Source organism: Dermacentor andersoni, chromosome 4 (genome assembly GCF_023375885.2).
Source record: "Dermacentor andersoni chromosome 4, qqDerAnde1_hic_scaffold, whole genome shotgun sequence".
Taxonomy (NCBI): domain Eukaryota; kingdom Metazoa; phylum Arthropoda; class Arachnida; order Ixodida; family Ixodidae; genus Dermacentor; species Dermacentor andersoni.
In genome coordinates, this window is record NC_092817.1 from 193,781,629 (window position 1) to 193,807,870 (window position 26,242).

The 26,242-nt window shown below is 46.1% G+C and overlaps 2 long non-coding RNA genes across 6 annotated transcripts in view; one reads left to right on the forward strand and one right to left on the reverse strand.

Annotated features, from left to right (window-relative positions):
• The first annotated feature begins 7,516 nt into the window (after positions 1-7,516).
• Positions 7,517-16,496, forward strand: LOC126534817 (uncharacterized). Of its 4 annotated transcripts, none has more exons than XR_008612861.2 (4): positions 7,517-7,607; positions 9,064-9,219; positions 15,242-15,292; positions 16,267-16,496. It is a non-coding gene; the product is annotated as an uncharacterized lncRNA (long non-coding RNA). The 4 variants fall into 4 exon arrangements; XR_008612863.2 differs by lacking the exon at positions 16,267-16,496 and adding an exon at positions 15,396-15,448; XR_008612862.2 differs by lacking the exons at positions 15,242-15,292; positions 16,267-16,496 and adding an exon at positions 11,532-11,577.
• A 67-nt stretch (positions 16,497-16,563) lies between these two features.
• Positions 16,564-26,242, reverse strand: part of LOC126534824 (uncharacterized) — a 32,854-nt gene continuing 23,175 nt past the window's right edge. Inside the window, exons 1-2 of one of the 2 annotated variants that reach the window (XR_007600399.3) lie at positions 23,256-23,581; positions 16,564-16,669 (exon numbers count right to left, since the gene is read on the reverse strand). This is a non-coding gene — a long non-coding RNA (uncharacterized lncRNA). Of the gene's footprint in view, positions 16,670-23,255; positions 23,582-26,242 lie in introns of those variants that run through there. The other variant, XR_008612860.2, reaches the window with a different exon arrangement.

Here is a 26,242-nt window from a genome sequence, read left to right on the forward strand (position 1 = left end):
TTTCTTCTTCGAAAGCGAGCTTCATTTTATCATACTCCAGCCTACGCTGTGCCAGGGCCAGTTCTTTGCGGATAGAAAACTCGTGCTCCTCCCGTCTGGCCAGGAGCTGCAATCCAAACTCTTGTAATGCTCGGATTCCTGTGGAGGCGGCAAAAGAAAACTGTTGCTGAGGTTCCAAGCAGCATGAAGATGGGCAAAACTATATGGATGCCTCATATTAACTCTTTAACCCCTTATCCCAAGCTGTACTCGTCATGAGAGGTTGTATCAATATCGCGAATGACAAGTCAAACTCGTTCAGCTTGATGTTGTGCTGCTTCCACTTCCAAAGGCGAGTTACAATCGGCATTGAAGGAAAGCTGCCCTGAAGAGCAGTTTCTCTTTTTGTTAATTATAACAACAAATGAATCAAGTAACACATTTTCAGAGTGAGCATATTTAGCAACCTTTTCATTTCTTTAGCGACGCATTTACCTATGCAGCGACTGGCAACTTCCTTTAGCGCCGCTAACTTGCCCAGACAACATTCTGTCATGCGAACACCAACAAAACAATGTATATGCAAAAATTTGCTTTGGAACACGTTTTTCAAGTTCGCTTGTGGCTGCTCTCTTAAAACGGCAAGCCAACGGGAACGTCACTGATGGCTACCGCTCTCCTGCGCCATATGTCGCAGAAAGCCGTTCATGTTAGCCAGTCTTCTATCTTGTCTGGAGGTCTGTTCATGTACCTCTCATATTCTTCCACTGTGGGCAGAACAATCATCCACTGAGAAACAAGTTTCTTCAAAGATATGAGAAAACCGACAATGCAGCGCAGTAGTCGGAAGTCTTTCACAGGTACCTGAACATCTCTCAAGGCTCTATGTGATTTTCTCGTAGGCAGTGGCTTGACAAGCTTCTCTTAAACAGTACTTTATATTATAATTTCTCCTATGATCCCATGGCCTGTTTATTACTGTGTTCTCATACTTTTATAGCCTTGCAAACTCCTATGATTCCATGGCCTGTTTATGACTGTGTTCTCATACTTTTATCACCTTGTAAACTCCTATGATTCCATGGCCTGTTTATGACTGTGTTCTCATACTTTTATAACCTTGTAGACTTCGGCAGTGTTTTGCTATTTGATTACCTTTTTTTCTTTTCTTAGCTACAATTCTGGGATAGCTGGCCATTTCTGTGGTGACACTTCCCATGTTTCATATGAAAAGGCAATGCACTACATTAACAGTAAAAGAATGCAGTATGACCATCCCCTGACTGAAGATACCTTAAAAAGAATGATGCATAAGAAATCATGCCATATGTGAAAAAAAATGCATGTAGCACTACTGATATACTCTGATGAGTAATAACAGGGTAAATGATTGTCCTCACCTCGTGCAGTTCCTGGAACGCACTGTCGCTTGCGTTGAGGTTGCTGCTCAGGTGTTGCAATATTGCCGTCATCAGAGGCATCTTCCACTGGCCTGGCGTCCGGAGGTGCAGGGGAATTCGGCATAGGGCATTCGTATACTGGAGACTGTGACTCGACAGTATAGATGCCGCAGAGCAGCTCTGCAGCTGGCGACTCGATTTCTACAGAAGCAAAACTTAAAAAAAAATCACTGGCAATGTAATGGCAGATAATGCATTCTGATCTGCTCAAAAAAGAAAAAAATCTGTGCAATACCACACTTTTTTGCAGTAGTAAAATATGGTGTAGAAATTATTATTATTATCGTGCTGTACTGTGTACTTTGTCCTCCTTTTGATGTTATGGAAGCAGTTGATGCAATATCCTTGAGACTAGAGCGATCACCTGTTCTTTCACACGAACACCAACATGCACACAAAACGGCAGTATCTCAAAAATAGTTGTATTGGCTGTTCAACGTCAGCTGCTTCTATACAGAAGTTCCAGAAGCAGATGGCACATCAGCAATATTTTATCCAGGCTTTCCGTTCTTTCAATGTGCTCTACTGTGTGGTTGCCAAGATACTCAGTGAAATTAGTGTATCAATAACTGTAGGGCTACACACGCACATAAAACCTGCTTGGCGATTACACTTACGAGCCTGTAACATGTCTTCATGTCATACATAACCTTGTCCAAGATTATGCCTGCTTTACCATGCACTGCAATATGCTACCCACTACATATGCATTCATGAACGTGTCAAAATTGCGGCTTTCCGCATGCGTCAAGCAAATGCGACACGAAGCAATGGCCTTTCGTACTGCACTTTTCAACAAATGCCTCACGATCCATATCAGCAGTGCAAGCTACGTTGTCCTGCTTTCGCGAATAATATACGTTGGAAGACCATGTATGCACTAATCAGCAAAAGAACCTGTTTACGCGCGACAATTACCGTTCAACTCTCTGTCCACGACATGGCTGGACTGCGATGCGAGGGTCTCGGCAGCGGCGTCTCTCATGCGCTGCGCACTGGTCGTAGCCTTGGCAGCAGCTGACGATGGCTGCTGCCGTCGCACCTTCGCGACCCCTTTTCGTTTCCTCGGTTTTATTTTCATGATATAATTGAATTCCCGTGCCAAGTCGGACACTTCTTGCAGCAGCCGCTGCAGCTCATCGTACTGTTCCTCGGTGCCGGACCCTAAAAACGAATAATAGGCCAGCGTGGGAACGATTTATGTTTGTTTTTTTCTGCTGGAATCAACAGCAATCTACCCACAAATAAGCAAAGTCACTTACTTCCGCAGGTTCTCTCGGTCGTCCTGTCTGAAGTAGCCGACCAGCAGCTCCACGCGATCTTTGATCGCACGAAGCGTGACGTGCCTGCGCAGAGTTGCGATCACGTTCGTGAGAAGTGTTTCCCACATGGCGGGGTTCTGAAATGGGTTTATCGCCACAACCTCCCGAAGTAGAAGATCTTCGTGTCTCCTAAAGTGTACTCTAGGTTGGCGCTTTGCACCTCGAGATTCAAACGAGCTCGTTGACGGGCAAGCAGCACTGGGGGCAGCCATGTTGTTATTACTAGACCCGCTTGACGCGCTCGCCGTGCTCCGCTGAGAAAGCTTTCTAGCGGAGAGGGGACTCCCGTCCGCTCGCCCGCACACCTCTGAACAAGTCGCGCATGCGCACTTGCGCCTCCGCTAGCCCGCTGAGCGGAGCGGACCGTCAAAAACGTTCTGCTAAAACAGTCTAATGATGCGGCGCACCGCAAAATATATTTCGCCTCTTTGGGATTTGCGGAGAACGGCCAACCGATTAGTCACAGCTTCCGCGCAGTGACTGTACACGGATACACAGCGCGAACGAACAGAGGTGTGCTGACGACGTCGGCAAAGAACACAGCCGCCGATGGGCTGGCCTTATCGCCTATCACCGCCAAAACCATAGAGAAAGAAATTTCAACAAGAGCGGACACTCCCATAGAGCCAAGCGACTGAATTGACTGTAGCACATCAAGCGGATGTTGTTGACTCTTTCCGGTTTCGGTTCTGGGCGCGCGCGTTTTGAACACCAGTTGGTACAGGCCGCGCCGGCTCCGCTGCTCGGCGCGGCATTCTTTTTTTTTTTTTTCGTTTCTGCTGAACCTCGCGTGGCCTTGGCGTGGAATCGTTTCATTGTTAAGTAGAAATGATTGCGATTGACCTTCACAAGACTGCGCCGTATCTGTCAGGTGCAATTTCATAAAGAAAACGAAAGATTTCTTCTGAAATGATGAAATGTTTATTTTGCTCTATATAAATGCTCGCTCCGGACTACTTCTGCATTCATCCAAAGTTGTGGCACCAGGTAAGCAGCAGTCGTTGCCGTACGATGCTCCACCGGATGCCATCAGCTGAAAGAAAGTAAATTACAAGCATGTATCATTTCGGTATATTGACCCAACAGGAGTATTGCGTGTAGAGGCGAAACGTGCGTAAGTGGTGAATGAGCGGCATTACATATAAATTCACTTTTACGTACATTTCGCAGCAAAGACTCCTCCCAAACAATGTCATAAAATCTGAACATCCGATTTTCAAGCACCCCTCCTTTCCCGGGCATTATTTCCTGCACTATAAGTGCACAAATTTACGGGTGACTGCGCGTTTCCGAAACAACTTGGCCTCAGTCGACACGATGGTACGCCAAGTACACAAAGGTGGCTACAACACAGGCTCAGCCAGACCATGTTACACGCTCGCAAAATGCCTTCTAATCGCACTCAAGTCAGACTCGTGGGTGCAAACCCTGTTTTCAGTCGCTCAGAATACGTAAATGTCATGTTCTTGAGCTCCTCCGTGTTATCTTTTACGCGTCCTGCCGGCGTATGCAACACTCCCGTGTTATCACTCTCGGCAATCAGTTGTCGCGTTTTCGAGAAGCGTGAGTACCGAAATAAGGTATATGTTGTTGCAGGGCTATAAAATGCATCACAAACTTGTCCCACTAAAATTCAGTACACGCAAAACTAACTCACTATGGCCGGCTTGCTTTTTGCTAACAGCTTCACAACCCCAGGCGCGGCGAGCAAGCCTCAAGATATCCCAAAAAGTTACCAAATAAATTACAATACTTTTTCGGATCAGAGAATGCGTCACGAACTTCTACCAGTAAGATTCAGTACACGCGAAACTAACTGCGGCACAGCCGAGCTGCTTTTCGCTAACTGCGTCAATAAGCCGGGCGCGGCAACCGTGCTTTTAAACTACCCCAAATATAACGACGTTAGTTACAATAATGTTGGGGGCCACAGAATGCGCGAAAACTAGTCTGTCTTAGGCGCTACGACGTAGTACACGCATGTACAGTGTCGTCCACTCTTAGGGTGAACACGGCTCACCGTGGCCGCGCTCCGCGGGGCGCCAGTGCGTCCGGCGCGGCGGCGCATCGAAGCGAAGCGGCGCTGGCGCACAGGGACCTAGGGGAGGTGCTTCGCGTCGTCTACTACAGCGCTGGAGCGCGCCGCCTCTTGCTTTGCTGTACAGTGCTGGTGCCCTTTTATTTTACTCTCACAGCACTTGGTATAGTGCATACCGAGAAACCTATTAGGCGCGCTCTTCTTGGTTGGAGTCACCATGTGATGAGCCTAGCGGTGTCGCGAATGTCTTGATGCTAGGACGAATTTGCTTAATTGACTTAAGAAAAACGACCGAAACCCGCTATAAATTTCGCAAAAAGTTAGAGAGCGATTGTTCAATCACGCATCATGTTCGCCATGGATTTTACCATTAAGGAGGGCAATACTATTACTTCGACAGCAACTAAGAAATGATATCCGCTGCTTCGTACTCTCTTATTGACGCGTTAATGTTGCTGGTAGGAGAGCATGGAGCGCTTTACGCGATGCAGGAAAGTGCTCTCCCCGGCACAGCAACTGATCTGGCGGCAATTTTACTCCCCCTTTTCCTCTTTCTACATCCTATAAAAAAACTAAATTCATTTTTGTTGTCACTGTTTGGGTAATATCGCCGAAGTGGTGCCGGTCCTCTGACGACTACCTGACGCGAGAAGTCGCATTCTCATTCAGAGGAATCGTCGGTCAATTATTTGATTACGTTGATTAGGTGGAGTAAGACATGTGGCGCCGACGTTTTTTTGGTTGTTTAGTTTTTTCTCCTTGGAGTCAATGCACGCTGCATGCGAATGCTGTTTCCGTCCGTTTCGAATAGGTAATTGTAGTGGGAAATCTATAATCTACATGTCTGTTTTCTAGCTTAAATTACGTCTTGCCGGGTAATTAGGTCGTTATTCGCTATTTCATTTCAGTACTTCCTAGAAATGGGCCATATGCATATTCTCACCAGCATATAATAATTTGTTAATTGCGCAGTATACGTCCCGGAGCGACACATGGCCCGTGCGTTAAGCCATAGAGGTGGGCATCGGATAAATTTGGAGATTGGGCGCAATTGATTTCTTTTTTTTTTTAGGGGGTAGGCGGGGCTGGGCTGGACTGAGTGGGTAAAACCCAAATATGAATACGGCACAGGAACCTTTGCCGCGGACAAGCGATGCTGTTGCCGTCGTAGGGAAGTGGCCAGTCCGTGTGTTGGACGAACGCGGCCACGATATTTAAACCGGCGGTCATGAGGCCGGCCCGGTGTCGTCTGCACAAAGTGTGCCGGTGGTCGGCAAATGGGCTCGCCATTTGTAAAAGCTAAGCCCGGCCCAAGCCAGATTGCTGTGGTCGGGCCAGTCTACTTTTTAACTGACCATGGGCGTCAGCCCGATCAACCGCCGAGCACTCCCGCCCTGTTTTTTTTTTTTTTTTTTTTTTGCTTAGGTCATGCTACCCCATCTTAGCTTAATATGATGATGCGGTGCAGCCAACGACTACTCAACTGTGTGACTGGCCGCTCAGGAGTTAAAGATTCTGGGATGACTCGCCTAGTCGAAAGGCACCAGAGGTGTTTCCATTAAACGCATTTCCGTCGACTTGCATGATGAATTGCATTTTGTTCGGTTGCTGGTTGCCATGGCACTTCAATAAAAACGCTGTAACAGTGCAGGATAATTTCATTTCCCCGGTGCAATTTGGAAACTAGCCATGTCGCGGGTACTGGAAAATGAAAGACGACGCCATGTACACGGTCGTCCACTTCCAATTTGAACACGGCTCCGGGTGGCCGGCGAGGCCGGCGCTCCGCGGAGCGCCGCTCGTGGGCGCCGGGGTAACTAACGCGCCGGCGCACTGGCAGCCACATGCGTGGCCTCAGCCGCCAGCACACACTAGTGCAGGCGTGCTGTAGCAGACGACGCGGCTGCGGCCACGCCTGTGGCTGTCAGTGCGCCGGCGCGTTAGTTACCCCGGCGCCCACGAGCGGCGCTCCGCGGAGCGCCGGCCTCGCCGGCCGCCCGGAGCCGTGTTCAAATTGGAAGTGGACGACCGTGTAGATATGTGCCTACAAAACTTTTCAACGCGTTATATCGGAGATCACCAAAAGGGCACTGAAAACTGTAAATAGAATCGTCCAGGCTTACAAGAAGGATGGAAGAATTGCGGATGCTCCCTGTAAAGCCCGGCAAAGAGTGACCATTGTTGCGGCGGCTGCTGCAAACCCGACCTCCACCGTTCGAGAAATTAAGAACAGCCTCAGGCTGGGTGGCGTCCCTGACACGACTATGAAGCGTCGCCTCTACGCCCCGGCCTAATAAAGAGCGCGAAAAAATGACTATTTTTACCCCCATCACTTATAAAAAACATGCTAAGTGATTTATGCGGTGAGAAGCTTGTTTCTGTTTCTGTATATTGATTTAGCAGGCTTTTCACAAGCTGTAGACTGAAACAGCAGGAAAATGCTCCAGCTAGTGAAGTGCGCCTTCCCGCAATGACGCCTCGGGCACTCAGTCACCTGGGTCTAGCGAAGTGTACTTTATAGCACAGCAAGAGGCGGAGCGCTCCAGGGCTGTAGCAGACGACGCGAAGCACCTCCCCTGGGTCCCTGTGCGCCACGAGCACATCGAAAATGGATTTCACCGCTCTTTCTGCGCACGCGCGAGGAGCAGTAGTTGCGAGGGAGAAATATGGGGACTTTTGGTGCTCAAAATTTCTCTTCGCCTAGGTACTACGGGAAAGAAAGCTGTTAGCTCTGTTTGTCCCTAGCCGAGCTTGCAGCACAGAATCGACAGGATGCGTGGGCGGCAAGACGAAAAAGCCGCGTCCGAGGTGAGTCTGTTGCTATTTTGTTGCGACGGCAGCATATTGAATTTTATAGTCGCAAGGGGATACGTTTGGAAGTGAGGTGTCTTCTCGGATGACTTTAGTGGCAAAGCATTACGTCGTGCCGATGCATTGTTCATAAGTGTCGTTGATCAAGGTCATCATACCACACACTTTAGGGGAATCGCGGGAACGGAAACAGTTTATGAATTAACTGCCGTGCCGATGCATTAGTTCTTAATGTAACTGAGAATACGTCACACTTGGAGGTTCGTGGGGATGGAAATCTTGTACTCTGTATGTGTAAGTACTAAAACTTGCGTCGCCATGCAATTTGAGCCGTAGATCGTTGTGAGAACTGTACAGCCACACTGGCAAAACACCACGCCCTGCGGATGAATACGGAAGAAATGTATGCTAAAGAAAAATGGCCGTCAGACCTTTGTGAAAGCTGTACAGGAACACTGATATTGGTTACGTGGTGCAGATTCGTAGCGTTTCTGAGGTGCTTGTGCGCAAGGGTAATTAATCATCCCGGCTGTTACGATGTCTAGCTCATATACGGGGCGCTCTATGTGGGCGAAACAAGGCTCAGACCGCTACAACCGCATGCGAAATAGCTCTGAATGCCTGCCAGTACACTAGCATTATTTTGCTTCTTTTCGTGATAGTGCCTGGCTATCTGTTGCTGATGCCACACATTCACTTTGCAATGGTTTATTAGACCACATACATAAATTAATAGCTGTATAAAACCTTGACCCTCCAGCACTTCCACAAAATTCATGCAGAAGTGGAAACAAAGATTACACTTCATTCCTCACCACACATTACTATGTCTGCATCAAAGCTTGATATTACCAACATGTGTGCAGTGTCGTTGCCCGTGCTTCCTGGACAGGAAAGCCAGTTGCTCCAGTTCACAAGGCTAGAACAACTGCGAAGTGATTGAGCTATCTGCTTGTGCTGCATTTTGTTGCCACAAGCTGTAGAAGGTCATGGCTTGTGCTGCAGAAACTGCATCTTTTTGCTTGCTGCATTCCTTAGTGATGCATTCAACGTGTCTGCTGCCGTTTCCCCTGCTATTTTTACAGCGAAGCTGTATATGGCTAGGTTCTGACCACGACCAATAGTGCATACATCGACAGGGTGTGTAGAAAAAAGTTTCGTCGACAAAATTGAATCCACAGTAGCCTGCTGTGTGCCAGCAGTGCTCAGTGGCTCTGGAGTGGATGGTAGAATAATAAAACGTCATTGTGTACCCACCAATGTCTGTGCCTCGTTTTCTTGTGAAGTCGACATTGCTTAGCGACGTTATCAGCAGTTTTACTTTGGTCCTGCTATGGCCAGGACGCGTCTAGTCCGTACTGAAGAAGAAAGATGTGCATGTTAAGAGCACCGGTGTGAGCATCAGCGTGAAGGCAACGGGCAGCTGCTATAGCCAGACCCGTCTTGTCTGCAGATCCGTAATGTCGGATAGCTGCTCTGTGACCGATGAAGAACAGCGTGCCCGTGAGGATCACCTTTGCAAACAGAAGCAGGAGTGGGCACGAAAGCATCGGCGACCAATTGCAGTATATCACAGTGACCACAAAGCAATGGTTACCATGGTGACAAAGTAAATAGAATATCAAAGATAACGAAGTTGTGTGTATGTTTCTTTATTTAATCAATATAGCAATTAACCATATATAACTCAATATACTTGTCAACAAGTACAGCTTCAGCTGGTCTTCCATCTTCACATAGTGGAAGGGCTCTGAATTGTATTTTTTTTATCATTTGTCATCAAACTTGTGCATTTTCTTTTTGTAATGCTACAGCCTGTTTCGTGCCATCACTGTTTTCTCTGCTTTCGCCTATTCTGCAGCAGTTGCTGGCATTGTCTCTTGTCTAGGTGTTGGTCCGCATGACATGCTAGAGATGCCATAGACAGTTTAATCACAGGGTGTACAATGTAAGAGAAGGTCAAAATTACTGGTGTTTTTCATTTTTTAAGCAGGCTTTTTTGAACTTTTGTGTCATAATATCTCGCTTTGTTGATAAACAAGTGATTATCTTTGACAAGTTGTTTCCAATGACATTTTTTCTGCGTCGAAAGTTCACACATTTGCCAACAAGGTGCACACACGACTCAAAGAACTTTGAAACTTTATAGGTCTTGCTTCATGCTTTGTCACTTGGTTTGACATTTTATTCCCATTTTTGATGTCATTAACCTGGCTGCTGTGTGGGAATACCGAACTTGCTACTTAGTACTCAGCACGAAACAATGCTTTAAAACCACTGTGTTGTCCACTTGCCTCACCATGCCACTGTGTGGTTTTGATCAGAATTTTCCATCATAAGTACACTGTTACAAAATTGCACATGACAAGTATGTTACCCTATATGCAAGCAATGCACTGTTTAAAGCCGAGCTAAATACTTCACCAAAAGAACTGGTTTGACCTCCAGTCCACTCTTTTTAGTCTGTTGTCTAAACATCCTGCCAAATACTGTCATTGCTATAGTGTCCTGCCGCAATTGTTCATTGTCAGTAGGCCTTAATTGTTTTGTATGCTAGTGCAAGTAATATGCCTGAAAATGTACTATGGTGGAGTCCTGTCCTCTTAAGGATGACCAATTTTCCTGGAAACCATAGTAGCCAGAAGAATGGCATTTAAAATGTGCATCACCAAGGTCCTGCAGAAGAGCACAGCTCAGTGTTCGAGGCTTGACATCACTCCATAGAATACCTGCATATCATTTGTGCTCAATTAACCTTGCTGCAACACTTTTTCCAAGGGCAAGGCCTAGAATGTTGGTCAATTTTTGATGCTCCGACCTAGTTTGATGTGATTTTCTGTGACATTTTTCTCTATTCCTTTCTTGATTATTTTGGATAGTGGCCTTCTTAGGAGCTATTGCTTCATTAGATGTTTCCTAGGAAGGAAAATCTTGGATGCCTTTATACCACACTAGTGCGCATCATCTGTATGGAAACAAAGCGCTACATGACCAGAGGTCTGTCGGCGGCAGCTGCTGTGAATTGCGCCCACGCATCACCCATGTGCTGCTCTCGTGGTCTTCCAATTAGCAACGCAGTCGTGCCACACTTAGCTTTGTTTGCGAAAGTGCCACCCGAGACAGATTGTCCATGCTAGCCAATATATTGCGAAATGGAAACATGTATAGAGCTGCACTCAAATTTCACATTAGGCAGTAGGCGAAATATTTTGTAAAATACCAATTATATAAATACCATGCAATGAAACCAATCAATATGTACTGAACCAAACTTGTCACCTAATCGCACTGCAGGGAACCCCTGATCATTCTAAGTTACACCAAAGGCTTGTCATATTTAAATTTTCTCTTGTGCACGCAGTGCATGAATGGGATATCATTGAAAAATATGTGAATGCCTAAGGGAGTGTAATCAAGACTGGCACTTTTTTCACTTTAACTGTCAGTTCCCTATATGTTGCTTCGATATAGGGAGGTTATGATCTAATAGAAACAGTTGGAAGACTGTTCTGTCCACATTGTCACTTCCATATATATTTTGTTTTGCACTGTGCATTCGTTTAAGACCCATCAACTAGCCCAAATTAATTTACATATCTCATAAAAGCAAGTGCACTGCAGTTGGAGCTTTGGAAATAGGCCTGTGTTTAAAACAGATTCGAGTGGTCGACACATGAAGTGGGCTCATTCATGTGAGTATCCATGTCAGTGCTGTATTGTCTTTTTTTGAAGAGGATCGATCGATTGTTCCTGCTTTAGATAGTCTAGTGATCTAGAAAGCATATTTTAAAAGGCTGATGAAAAAGGGAACACTTTTGGATTTTGCGTGCTAACTACTATCTTGTCAGCTGCTACAGCTTTTGTAAATATTCAGTAAACATATTTGGTGCATCTCTTTTCCTCTGTAACACTTTCATGGAGGTTGTGGACGCTTCCAGACACAAGACTGATTTATGCAGCAGGCGCTTCTTGACTGCATCTGCAATGCTAGCTCAAGGCGAGAATGCTTTGGGCACGTTGCCATCTGCGTCCACAGTCATCCTGGCACAACTGCCATGGTATGTTGGCCACAGAGACGTCACGTGGGTTGACAATATGTGTAGGCTGCTGTGAACACAGTTGGCAGGTGGGCTTTGCTTGCCTTGCGTGGTTTAGATTCCAGCTTATGATCTTGAAAATCTCACCTTGTGCTTCTACTGAAGCATTACAAGCAATGGTGTCTGTCCTTTGGCATCATTATCTAAAACTTTTCACCTGTGTTGCCATCTGTTTACAGCAATGTTTCTCTAACTTATCTTATGTTCAAGTGCCATTGTAAGTTAATTCTGGTTCACACATTTGAACCATCCTGTCATGTCTCGGCACCAAATGTTACGGAACCTGTATCTGTGAAAATAGAGGGTTTTCACACCATTTTCTCCTCTAACATAGGATACTGATGATGTTTAGAGCATCAGCAAATGTCGATAGCGTCTTGTTTCTGCGGAGAAATCTGCAAGGAAATGCTCTGTCCTGACAGACGCGTGCACCGTGATGGGGCCGATAACACCTGTGTGAATCAGGCCTTCGTGAGGAACATAGTTGTCAATTTACCTTTAGACCAGTCTGGCTATGACAAGAATTGCTGGATAAAACACACTTCTCTCTTTCAGAAAGAGATAATTGAAGTGTTTTGGAGGTTGTCCTAGTTTCCTGCCTCTGGCTTGAGCAGGTGTGCAAGATGCAAGCATTAGGTCCATAGAATTGGCTGCACCATTTGAAGGTGCACCACTGTAAATGTTTGGTTTGCCTGCAAGACTGTGAAACATGCTTTGTTAAGAGTCTTATGGCTTCGGTAAATATTACGTCTCAATGTGCAGAAATGTATCAAGATGTTGAACTTTAAAGCGGTACTTACATGATATTTTTTACTATTCATTTCTTGCGTTAAATCAAGGCCCTAGACTTCTAAACTCTAGAAAAAATTGTGACAAGCTTCAGTGTCGTTTCCTTTTATACAGTGGAACCTCGATACGATTCTGCTTAATACGTTTTTCGAAATGTTAAGTTTCTTTTTTTTTCTTTTCCCGAAAATCCGATTTGGTTGGATAATATGTTGGATAATACGATTTTCCTATGGTACACTTTATTTTCCAGTTCCTGTGAAGAACGTATCAACGAGGTTCTACTGTATTTCAGTTTTTAATTTGTTTCTCATTAACCCTTTATTGACGATTGTTGCCTACAGGCACCATACCGGAAAAAGAATGTTTGTCTTGCGTAGTTTCATTATTCAGTACCAAGATTCTGGCTAGGTGTCTTTGGCCAACACTGAATGAGAGGCAGCAACTGTCATTTGTTAGTTTAGAGCAGGAATACTTGACGAGGAAGAAGTTTGGCATGTGACTCACTGTCTTTTAAAAGTAAGGTCAGAGGATACAGGCCGATGCAAGATATCCAACTGCGGTGGTGTCACACATCTGAAGTACAGCAAAAGAAATGTACACCTATGGTTCATATGTGATGAGAGCTGTCTATGCAAACTGAAAACAAAGCCTCAGGTGGCTTGGGGTGAAGCCCACTTCCAGATTCCTGCCTGGGGCTATTGTATTAAATAATTACCCCTTCATATCAGTAAAATCATAAACCTTTCCACATATTTCCACGCATGTATACAGCATCACTCTGCCAACTCTTTCTTGCTGAGGATCCATTTTAGCGGCATTCTTATCCTTCTGTTGCAAGCCGCCGCGATTTTCAACCAGCCACCGCAAGCTAAGTAAGGTGAAGCAGACCAATCGGAGAAGCCAGCACCACCCTCTTCATGCGGTTATCTGTTTTCACTGTGCTGGCTCGGCCCCATCGAAACCCCCTCCACTAGACCGTACACCTCGCCTCTTGTCAGCCAATTAGATAAGAAAAACCACCGAGTGTAGGCAATGTTATTGGTTTTGAAAGTGAACAAAGGTGACCTCCTATAAACAAGGAGAGTGTTTGATTGGGTTGTTCAGACCACGCTGCAGGTCACTGCCCGATGCTTGCGCCGGTGGTTACGTTAATTTGATGTCAGGAGATTGGAATCAAAACAGTTTGAAATCATTTTATGTTATAGCGCCCCTGAATGTGCTTTACTTTTGGTGCGTTCGATTCGCCTGCACCGCCTGAACCAGTTCACGAGGTGTTGCACCCTGCCATTCGTTCCAGTGGTGCAGCAATGGCGCCTGCTGAACCACTCCGTTCATTTCAAAAGGTGCAGGGCTGGTTCATTTTGCTGCACCTACTCCGCTGTCGGTGCCGACTTGGTGCAGGCGTACAGGTGCGACGCAGCAGTGCAGCAGACAGTCCAGCACATGGGCGCAAGCGCCATTAAAAGCCCGCTTACGCACGTCTGATGTGTGTACAGGTGTGGTTTGTAGTTAGGCCCACAAGCTGATAATACTTGTAGTTCACGATCTTTCAAATGTACGCACTCTGTGCACATTAATCAGGCATAACATAACGCCTGCACCGCATCTGCACCTTGGCATTCGTTTCGAGTGTTGCGCTGTGCCTGCACCGCAGAAACAAGCTGCACAATTTCTGAACTTCTCGTGAACCTCTGTTAACTGGTTCACAGTTGTGCAGGTGAATTGAACAGCCCTTTTAAGTGCTTCCACATGAAGTTCTTATTTGCCCTTAAGTTGCTTAGTGGCCTGACGGCTGCTTCAGATATTGTACAAAATGTTCGATTCAACATTGAAAGAAAATTCAAGGATATGAATGCTCATGACGGCCAAAATTCAGTGACATACAAATGCATTAATTCTGCACATAAACTAAAAATTCTCAAATTTCCTTCTTCCTAGCTGCATTCAGTTAAGCATGCTACTAAGTTGGAATTGCTGGAAAAGTGTAAAAAAAGGCAATTCTCTTTTATAGTGTAGAGTGTCGACTGATAACTGGCCTTACGGCCAGAAATGATGTGCATACCTTGAGGATGCTTTAGTTCAGTGCAAACTCTAATCTCTTTATTCAAATACATGTAAAATGCAGAAATGCTTTTGAGACAACTACTGGAATAATTGCAATGAAATTTGTTGCATTTGAGAGAAAAAGATAAAATTTAGTCATTCTAGGCTGCATAATTTTGATTTAGGACCTTGAATATTTAGGAAAAATTGCTGAGAGTCAGTAAGCTTAAAAAATATAAGCACGAAGTTTACAATTTCATAGCTTTTGTATCAAGTTGTAAACTTCATACGGAAGTCTTTTTAATTTCACAATTTTCAAAATTTCCTGCCACTAAAAATTGCCCCCTAGAACAGTCGCTACATTTCAGCTTTTTTTTTTTTTACATGTAACCAACCTCATCGAATTCCGTTGCTGGCTTCAGAGAAAAACTATTTCTCTTTTCCCATGTATTCAGATAGGAGCTCCAGAGATAAAACTGCCTCCAAGTCAGGTAAACCATTGTATTAAAGAACATTATAAGGACAAGGAAAAACATTTATTAAAAAAATAAAGAAAAAGCGGGTGTCTTTCTGCTTGTGTGGGAGGCGCCCTTAGTCCAGGACTCCTGTGGCTCTTGCTGTCTCCCGGGCTCGCCACACCTGGTGTAACAAGAATTGTGTTCTCATCTGAATTACTGAAGTATACTTTTTCCTTTGTCATAGGTGGAAAAGGAAAGTATCAGCAACGTTCTCACACCTACACTGTCCTTATTGGTATGTAGTGTGACTAAATTCTGCTTCTGCATTAGTTGCGTTGATAGCATGCTTGTTCCAAATTCTTATTTGTTCCTTTTGCAAATTTTCATTTTGTTCACAGAACTTTCCAAAAGGGGAACGTATCCAATAAAATAAAGCACTAATTTACTTTCATGCTGAAGATTCATAACTCTTACAAATTGATGGTTTCTACCTGGTGATCTTCACTGCACTAAAGAGTTATGAGATAGGTACTAGGGTATCCCAGCAACATCATGTGCAAGCAACACCATCTTCTCTTATCTCTTAGAGAGAAAAAAATTCGTTATAACTTTACTTCACTCTGCAAAATGCTTGAAGCATAAAAATATCACTCGTTTCTTTATTTTTACATATTATAGTACACAAGCGCATATTAAACAATGAACAGTATCCCTCATTGTCTTCTCCCATCCAGTCATCCCTGGCCCAAGACTATGCGACTGCCAGGTCAGCAAGCCAAATTAAAGAAAGTGTACCACACATGAAATAGGACGCTGAAAAACTTATAAATTGTGTTGTAGTTTAACCTAACCCTCCCCTCCTCCTCCTCCTACATGACAAAAACTTGTTTGCATGTCAAGGTAGCATGAGAAAATACTAAATTTCTTTTCTGATTGACATTAAACCTGGAAAGTATTCTATCAAGTGCAGAGGGCAGAAGAGCATTAGCAAATAGCATAGCTTTCAAGATTTTTCATAGTGCCTATAGGTTGCCTTGATGCTGCCTCCAATCTCCCCTGTACTGAAGCATGCACACACATTATACCTCCATTGATACCGAAGTCCCACTCAAAAGTCTCTGGCCACCGCAAATCATCCTGCATGTACCGGTGACAAGGTGTACATCTTTGGAGAAGTTATTTCTGATTCAAACATCTGATGGGCCAGAAAACTATAAATTTTGTTATGTCACCAATAACCAAAACCCGAATTAATATTCCTGCTTGCAGGGACACAAACTGACTGCTGTTACTGAACAGCGCTCCGTGGCATTCAAGTGAAGAATGATCTTGATCGTCACTTATACGAATAATCATTCGGTTGTATGGCTGGGATTCCTAGGTCATGTGAATTGCAGTGGAGCTACTTAGTGTAGTGACTGACTTGGGGCTGCTCAGTAGTCTTTTTTTTTTTGATGCCACTCTAATGTCCGCCAAATAAAAGAAAATGTTTCTTTCTACATTGTGTCTTATCATTGCTTTGCAATTCGCAAGCACAGTACAGCAAAAAAGGGGCCTTGCCTTACATTTGTTCTATTTTAAATAGGCAATAGCTGTTTATTTCGGCATACATGCTGCAGTTCGTGCTCTGCAGGTCTCCAAGCATGAGCGCCTGCTTCCGAGAAGATGACAGCTGTAAGAAACAAATGACTGTGTCACACAACTACAAAAACATGAAAGTGCCTGCTTTATGATAAATACAAAAAAATGACAACTCAGGCAGACTGGCAGAGCAGTCATCAATAAAAAAACGAGACATTGCACAGTTTATTTGCCTAAGAAATGAGGTCTGCACATCAAGCTTAGCAATTCTTGGCAGCTTGCTCGCCTTATACAATCAGTCCACATTGTTAGCTCAACATAACTGTTTGATGGATTTCACAGTCCTCTTTAACACTCTGCCTGTCCCTCACTTCACCAAATCTGTTGTTGCCGTGAACACCACTGAAATTACAGTGGAATCTCATAAGTGCCCAGGCAATTGTAGCTGTCATTCATTTTAACATCTATTTCAACAAACCAGTTGGGCGGGGGCCTAAAAACCAGCAATTTGGAACCATCAAGTTACAGTGCACAGGGCTGCGCAAACACTTTGAAATTGGGTGCCAACAGCACAGAAGGTTCGCACTACCCGCCGTGGTTGCTCAGTGGCTATAGTGTTAAGCTGCTGAGCACGAGATAGTGGGATCGAATCCCGGCCACGGCGGCCGCATTTCGATGGGGGCGAAATGCGAAAACACCCGTGTACTCAGATTTAGGTGCACGTTAAAGAACCCCAGGTGGTCGAAATTTCGAAAGTCCTCCACTACGGCATGCCTCATAATCAGAAAGTGGTTTTGGCACGTAAAACCCCACAATCTAATTTAATTTTAAGGTTTGCACTAACTTTCCAAATGCAGGCAGATTTAGGTGAATAATCACATTTAAGGTGGAGCTTATGTGCTGCTGATCTATGGTGTAAAAACACACATCTTGCTTTTACGTTGGCCTTGTTAATCAAAGAAACATATGTGCCATAGAATCTTGACTGTGGGTAATATTAGTGATAGCCACATTGGACAAGTGCACCCGTCCTACTGGAGAGCTTCTTTGCATTCTCATGGGAAGAACTTTTGAAGTTCAACCATGTCATAGTTCTGTACAGCGAGGGCAATTTTGTCTCAAGGCCAATGAACCAGGGACGCAAAACATTTCTCTATGGAGTGAACAGCGTACCCTACTTTTTTAAACTTACTAAGCTGAATGAGCATATTTTTTCTGTCCATATCGCCAACAGCAATCTGCCAGTATCCAGAACGAAGATCAACAGAAGAGAAATAGCTGGAACCGTGGAGGCAGTGAAGGGCATCGTCTATATTTGGTAGCGGGTAGACGTCCTTCTTAGTAATTTTGTTCAGATGACGGTAGTCCACACAGAAGCTCCACGTGCCGTCCTTCTTAACCAAAACCACAGGCGACGGCCAGGGACTCGAAGAAAGCTTAATGATGTTTTTATCTAGCATTTTGCTCACTTCACTTAGAATTACTCGGTGTTCCGATGCAGAAACTTGATACGGTCATCGGTGAATAGGCGTAGCATCGCCAGTAGAAATCCGATGCTGGACCGCGAGCGTCTGGCCTAAAGGGCGATCGTTTGAAGTAAAAAATATCTCGGTAGGACGATAATACTTGGCAAAGGTTGTCAGCCTGCGCAGAGAATAGGTCCACCGCAACCATTTTCTTTATGTTGGCATCGGTGCCCGAGGCTGGTGCGAGGGGCCTGCTAAGCTCAGAAGAACCATCGGTTGATAAAGCTGCTACGTGATGGTCGCCGAGACAATCAACGTTGACAAGGCAAATACCTTGCAGTAGGATTTGCTTTCCCAATCCAAAGTTTAAGATAGGCATGCGAGTACGGTTAGCAGTAACAGTCAGAATGCTGTGAGGCACGGTGATGTCATACTGTAGTGGAATGTTGGGCAGCGGAGTGATGAGGTACTCGCCATCAGGAACAGGTGGGCAACACAACAGTTCAATATAGGCTATTGACTTCGGTGGCAGGCAAATAAAGCAGGTGGGGCGTAAGCGGCACTGGGGTGCGTTAGAAGGTTCTACGAGAATAGGCAACTCAAGGCAAAGGGTACTGGCAGAGCAGTCAATAAGAGCAGAATGCGCAGAGAGAAAATCGAGTCCGAGAATTAGGTCATAGGGCAATGAGCAATCACGGTGAAGAGGACAGGAGTGTGGCAGCCGGCGATGCTCACACATGCCGTACATATGCTGATGATAGGCACAGTACCGCCATCCGCAACGCGACCAACGCGTGCCGACGCTGGGGTGAAGTGCTTTTTCAGTCGTCGTCGGAAGGCAGCACTCATAATAGAAAGATGTGCTCCTGCATCGATGAGTGCAGTGACAGGTGTAATGGTTGGAGTAGGGCATGAAATAGATGGTAGCTGGCCCATGCGGTCATCGAACTTATCCACACTGAGGACGTTGTTGAAGGGAGAGACTTGTTCTCATCAAGAACGAGGAATCTGGGATTTATTTACAGTATCTGCATGAGAATGTTACAGTTCATCAGTCTAACATGACTGAAAAAGGAATGCACCCTGAGGAGCCGCCAACGGCTCCTTAAATACACTGTCCTCCCGAAATCCCTAGGTGAGGGAAAACGGCAGTTCGCCGACCAATTCGGAGCGTCCAAAGTCTTCGTAACCAACCCGCCTTTGAGGGGGAGGGTTTACGCACTCACTTCTGCACAGGTTGCACTGACCACACCAAGGTGAGAGGGTTTTCGCAGACACTGTGCTTGACCCGAGCAGGCGCCTCTTTATCCCAGAGTTGACCCTGCAGTCAGTGGCCGCCGCATCTGTCTATTGACTGACGCGTGAGACGGGTTTTAAGCTGCATGAGACGGCACCGCAAAATATCTTCCAGGAGCTCCCCTGCTCCAAGCAGACCTTGACGGTGCACACGCTAACAATACTTGCTCCGCCCACTGTGTCTAGCCATCTCGGCGCCCTTCCATTGGGGACGCGGCGCATTGTCCTCCTAACAAAACCAGTAGCCGCCACAGCCGTCGTGGCGCCGATGGGCTGGGGACTGATCGCTGGTCGAACCTAACACAGGGTAACCGTCAACGTCAAGAAAGTTTTGGTTCATAGGTAACATGAGCAGAGAATTTGAGGGCAGGGTCGACAACACAGCTTCACCTCCAGAAGCTGTAGTGCCTAGTTTTTTGGCTGCATCCAGGAGGCGATAGGCGGCGAGGAGAAGCGACGGGCCTGGCGCGAACAAGACTGATGGCGTTGAGGTGAGGGCGAGTGGCTGTAGCGAAGGTTCGGAGGTGGGCCAACAGCGGCAGTGGGTTCTAGGCGGGTGGCATAGGGAACAGTAGGTCCAAAGGTGCAGGAATAAGCGGAGGTGTATGGCCGAGGAGGTGGTGGCCATTGGCTGCGGCAGTGACGAGCGATGTGGTCGATGCGACAGCAGTGGAAGCAGATCGGCTTGTCATCAGGGGTACGCCATTTGGACGGGTTGCGATATGTGGCAGAAAAGGAGTGCCGGGGACGAGGAGGGCCGCTAGAGAACGGGGGAACGCTGGGTTGAGTCGTTGAACACAGAGTTCAGACCCATGTTCTCAAATTCCTGTCTGACGAGGGCCTGAATCCTGGCAATTGTGGTTGCTGGCGGGTTGGAAGGTGTCGCGGAGAAGGCTGGCCAACAGGTGGCCTCGAGCTGGCGGCAAACAATACGGGTTAGGTCATCACAGGTGGTCGTCTGATGTGCTCGACCCTCACATGTCGACGTAGCAGCAGTGTTGGGTAGCTGCGTGATGTGGTGTGTGTTACGGCGGCTCTTAGCTTGTTCAAGGCGACGGCATTTATTTATCATCGCACCGATAGGAAAGACGTTGCCAAAAACAAGAAAATTGAAAGCGTCGTCGGCGATGCCTTTTAGCCACCTTATCTGCTTCAGACATAGTATCGTGGGCTTTGTGGCAAAGAGCCAAGACGTCTAGGATGTATCAAATGTATGGCTCTGTAGATGTCTGGACACGAGGCGCAAAAGCCTTTCTTGCGGCAACCTTGCGGCCAAAGCGGTCGCTGAACAGCTCTCGTAGCTTTACTTTGAAACTGTCCCAGCTCGTTATCTCGTCATGCGTTTGGAGCCGCCGAGATAAAAGATTACATTAGCAAGCATAATTGTTGGATTCCACCTGTTATTAGCACTGGCGCATTCCTAGAGCTTGAGCCATTCATCAACGTCCTGTCCCTCCAGGCCACAGAAGAGACCAGGGTCACGATGTTGAACAACCATGACGATAAGAGCAGTCGGACAAGCTGAAGCCGTTGCAGATGCGGTCTCGTCACCGGGAGGTATGGTGACAAGCTCGATGTACCGACCACTTCGGAGTGCCATGACGAGGACGGGGATCGCTAACCTCCACTAGAATGTTGCACAGACACAGACGAAATACACAGATGAAAGAGGCTATTTACACTGGAGCCAGAAAGCCAGCCCGACACTCGCTCACGCCATAAGCCCAGACACACTTCATCTCTTCCTCGCGGCGGCTTGCCTTTTGAGCATCTCTCGATGAGATTGTAATAATATGAATGTCTGTACTATATAGTGTGGTGTGTAGTGCGTGACACGGTGTGGCAGATGGAGAGAGACAAGAAGCAGACGAGAAAGAATGTGCGCGCAGAGGCGAATTCTGTACTGGATGGAAGACAACGTTGAAGAGCATCCAGCACGTGAGCACGCAGCACAAGAAAAAAAAATAAAAGGAAAAGGCATCCAATCAGAAGAAAACACGGAGCTTCCAGGGGCCAATCAGGAAAGGACAAATCGACCAGAGTGGCAGAAAAGCGAGGTGTGCTGGCAGAAGAAGGGAGAGTTTCAAGAAGCGACGCCAAGAGAAGGTCGGCCACCGGACCGGGAGTTCAAGACAGTTGGCAGGTTGCGGACCCGAGGCACCAGGACTTACCCAACCGGGACCTCCTACCAACCCGTTCCTGGGCTTTGCCACTCTACCCGATCGTGAACTGCTGCTCGAAACCGGCGAGTTTCTGCGCCCGTGGGCAGAACGAGAGCAGTCGGGCTATGGGCCCGAGTTCTACGCCCAGCTGCCTGGCCAGAACGCCACCACCATCTTCCGCCGCCTGCCTTCCCTCTTCAAACCGGAGCCACCGCACTCTGGTCGCCTGTTCATCCACCGATCCCATCGACATTGTGGTGAGACATTACATTTTTTTCTGTTTTTCAAATCCCCTTTACCAATGAGAAATTTCGCAGCAGCCCCCCTTCAAGTATTTATTGAAGAAAGCTTTCAATCAAGAATTCATTCATGCTGATGTAATTATGCAATGAATTACAGAACTTCATTCAACTTGCTTGAACAATGAATAAAGAAATTAAATGGAAACCATTAGTCGGTTGGACTACACCTTAACGTGCAACATAATTGGTGAATGTATATCCATAATTTATTTCCTTCCATGTCAGTTAATTTCATTGCTCTGAGGAATTTTCTAAATTTTTTTGTGCTTGCATTACTATGACCACAGCTAAAGTAATACAAGGCGGCAAATTATTCACTGGTGCCAAAAATCAAATTTTTTTTTCCACTTGTCGGCAGCAACGCAAGTGGAAAACTGCTTAGCAAGATTTTTATCTAGCAAATATGTGTGCAGTTGGCATCTTCATAACAGAGAGGTGGATCATGCTACACTGAGGCTCAAGGGCTAACTGGACAAACCTAGCCGAGCTAGACAAGGGTGGACCAGTGCATGATACTGGCTCGGGTCAGGCCAGGGAAAAGTGTCCATGCAGTGCTCTACTTTTATGCACTGTTTTCAAGTACTGAAATTTCATCCTTAAAAAATTTCTAGGTATTGCAAGCATACTATGCTCTTCTATATCCATCACAGCTGCCTCTCATTTTCACAACTACCTATGCTTTATAGCTCAAAATAGCTGTAAAAATAAGGTATACTGAAGCATACACTAATGTTTTGTTTATGTGTTCCTGTCGTATGTTGAAAGACAACGTTTTGGTTGCAAGGTGACTTTCAGTTGTTTTGCCTCGGCACCATGACAATGACGTATTGTCAAAAATTCATTCAACAAGAGAGATAGCAGTTGATGCCACAACGTCACGCTTACTTTTTAAGTAGCCGGAACACATTTTTACACAAAATGAATTCGCCCAAGGCGCACGATCACCAGGTCACTACAGATGTTGGTAAAGCACTATTTATTTCACACAACTGTTGCACCTTACTTGCAACTGTTGCATCTTCCTTTCCTTAAATTCCTTTCTTTTTCACACGGAAGGGGTGGTTTGCATAAAATTAAGATATCCGGATACACAAAAATACGGAGCAGTAAAGAAAGGTAAAGCGGCAGATGAGCAATATTGTCGCTCCAACGTAGTGACAAATGAGCTGCTACAAATGCTTCTTAACAGTCATGCTTTAACGGTACGAGTGGTGCCTGCATTGCGTTTAGAAAAAATTTACGATGCACTACCGAGGTTTTGCTTCATTTATCATGTTAAAGGTAAACAGCCGGACTCCGCTGTTCATTCATTCATTCATTCAGAATTTATTTAAGACAACGAAAAGGTTGTCCAGGGGTCTGTTATACTCTGCGTCGTCGCAAACTACTGAAAGGCGTCACAACGCATCTACAGCGCGTAAATGTATAAAGCAAGGCTATAAAAAGGTCACCTTAAATGCAAATCGGAGCGCCGAACCTACGCGTCTTGTTGGAAAGACGAAGCGAGTGCTTTTCAAAACGCAATAAACAATGGCCACATATCGATTTATCAATACAGATCGTTATAAAACGCTTCTGTGTACTGGCGGTGCAAAAAATACAAACTGTTTGAAGAATTTAAACCATTTAAACTGGGACTGAATCTTTCAATGACACGGACGCCCTGCAACAAACTAATAGAATAACTTCCGAGCGCTGAGAACGAGATTAACGCTTACAAAAAAAAAAAAAAAGGTTGGCTTTGCTAGTTTCTGTTTCGGTTTCTGATGCACGAAGCGCCACCTGCTTCCTGCAAAAAGTGCCATGGCAGCTTCCTGTTTACTTTTCGAAGTTGGCGTAACTAACGCAGCTGGGTCTCGAAGCTTTCGTGTGCCGTTATGCATAACGCAATGTCATTGAATAGATGCTGTGAGTATTTGTGGAGCCTCTAGAAAGTCCTGCATCGATGCGTGTGTGTCTTTGTATACGCGCCATCTCTGGAGGTAAGCAAACCCTCTCAGCCAGCTTGCGCCGACCTTCGTTGCAAGGGCAATATTTGTAATTTAACTACATTCTTTATCGGTATACAGCTGCATCTGACCGCCACTTTCTTATAGACGAGAAAACCATGGCCAGGCGGCGCTACTGCGCCTCCTGACAGCGCCCCCAATGTGGAAACGTGATGCAGCGCGGTCGTGCCGTGGCGCGGTCTCCGCTTTGTTTACACCGGTTCGCCCGCGCGTTTCTTCGCTGCTCGTTCTCACGGCGCTCAGTTTTCGACGGCGGCAGATCGCCTGCTTGCGCAACAGCGACGCAGAGATTGCAATGCGGTTTCAAGAAGGCTGCCGACGCGGACAGATTCTTTCGTGGCGGCAACCTCACGAAAGGGGAGCGTCTGCTTCCGCACGTGTACGGCGTTCAACAAATCGTGCACGGTGATGTGACAGTGAAAGCCAAGTGCGTGTCACAGGTGTCCAAGATCGTATACGATGTCGATTTAGAGGTATACACCAAGTTCAGAAGTTTAGCCACTTTATTTCTATATGATGCAGGCACAAAGCGGTCATGCATACTTGCAGAGATGCATGACCGGCAGGACGGCAGGACGGTGACGATTGCCGTTAGTTTCCTCGGTAGCTGAGTGCGCGCACACGGCTGCTCTCATTTTGTGCTTCCCCCTTTTGCTGCTAAATTTCTTGGCTGGAGCATTAATAAATTACACGTTTGTGTTCGTTCTGATTTGCGCGGAGCTGTCAGCGAACAACGGCAAGCGTTATCGATGTCTTTGCTTCGCAAAGCCTGCTTGTTTTTGTAAATTCGCATGCTTTTGGATGGCTCCCAGGGAGTGTCATCAGCACTGCGAGCACAGAAAGAACACATGTATTAGGCACAAATCAGCATGGAACGTTACTAACGAGAAAGACCATCTTCCCACCTTCAACAACGTGGCCTAGCCTATTGCTCATTATACTCTCTCAGGCTTAGGTTCAGGCAAATCACAAATTAAGCTGTTTTTGGCAAACTGTACATGCCTTTAATACATGGTGATTCGGAGATGCTAGTGCCTGTAACTTGTGATGCCTATTTCTTGCCCCAATAACGTCACTGCGTGGCACGAAGAGAACTGCATTATAAAGCTAACGCAGTAATGTGGGAAGTTGGGCGAGTTGGTGATTAATCATCATACCGTGTTGGTGAAGCAGCGCACTGACCAGTACAAATAGGCGAGACACAAGCACAGCGAGTGTCTTGTATTCATGTGTGTGTCTGCCTTGTCCTGGTCAGTACGCTGCTTCACCAGAACACTAAAGCAGTTTCCTTCCCAGGATACACGAAATCCTAGAACACAACAGCCAAAACACACATCTGCTCAAAATTAACAATTTAAATACTACATAGGCGCATATTGCTTCGAATCATGCTGCAATAAATATTTAGTGTATATCACGCCTTATTCAATGCAGATGTTGGAGTCATTGCAACTCATCGCCTTAATCAGCAAGGTGCGTTTTCACTGCTAATGAGGATCGGCTCGTACAGACTGCTCCGCGAAATGAACCAGACCACGTTAACAGGCCTTAGGACCAACAGCACGAGCGCAAGCATTAGAGATACATGCCTCACCAAAGCAAATCTAGTGCCTCGTCGGGCGAACAGCTAAAGTAAGCTTGCACCGATGGCCGGCTACTACAGGAAACGAAGGTTTTTGGCAGGAAGAGTGAATCAGCAAGAATGTGCAAGGTGGTAATTGCCTTAAAGCAAGCTTGGTTATTGTGAACTTAGAAAGCATGGCCAAACAACAAACATAACGCGCACGTCTCGATCGGCTGCTTTCCGATCTGCCGCTTACCGACGCACGCGACGACCGCGGCTTGCATTAAATGCTGTCTGCTATCAGACAAAACTAGCGCGCGTCCCCTTTCGTTACCTGCACAACTAGTAAATTAAGTTGCAGCGTTTGGAAAATGGAAATAATTCTCTAAAGCTCGTCCATGCCGATTGCGAGTGAAGGCACAGTAGAATCAAATAAATTGGGGGGTTTTAACTGCCAAAACCATGCAAAACCACTAAATCATTATGAGGCACGCTGTAATGGTTAGTCTCAGGAATACTTATTACCTCCGGGGGTTCTTTAACGTGCTCAAAAATCAAAGCACGCGGTAACAAGGGCGTTCTTGCACTTCGCCCCTATCGAAATGCGGCCGCTGTGGCCGGGAATCGAGCTCGCGTCGTCAATCTCAGCGTCGCAACACGCATGCATTTACCGCTAACAAGCAGCGGATGTCAACACGATTCAACAACGCGGCATGACTAAACAAACGGTTGGGCGCTAAAAACAGGCATATCACTATTCCGTTTCATCGAGCAGCCGCGATATTGCACGCGAATACGAAAGTATGGTGCTTACTTGACTCGGCGCACTGCAATTATCTATGCTTGTCGTCTCACCTTCTCGTAC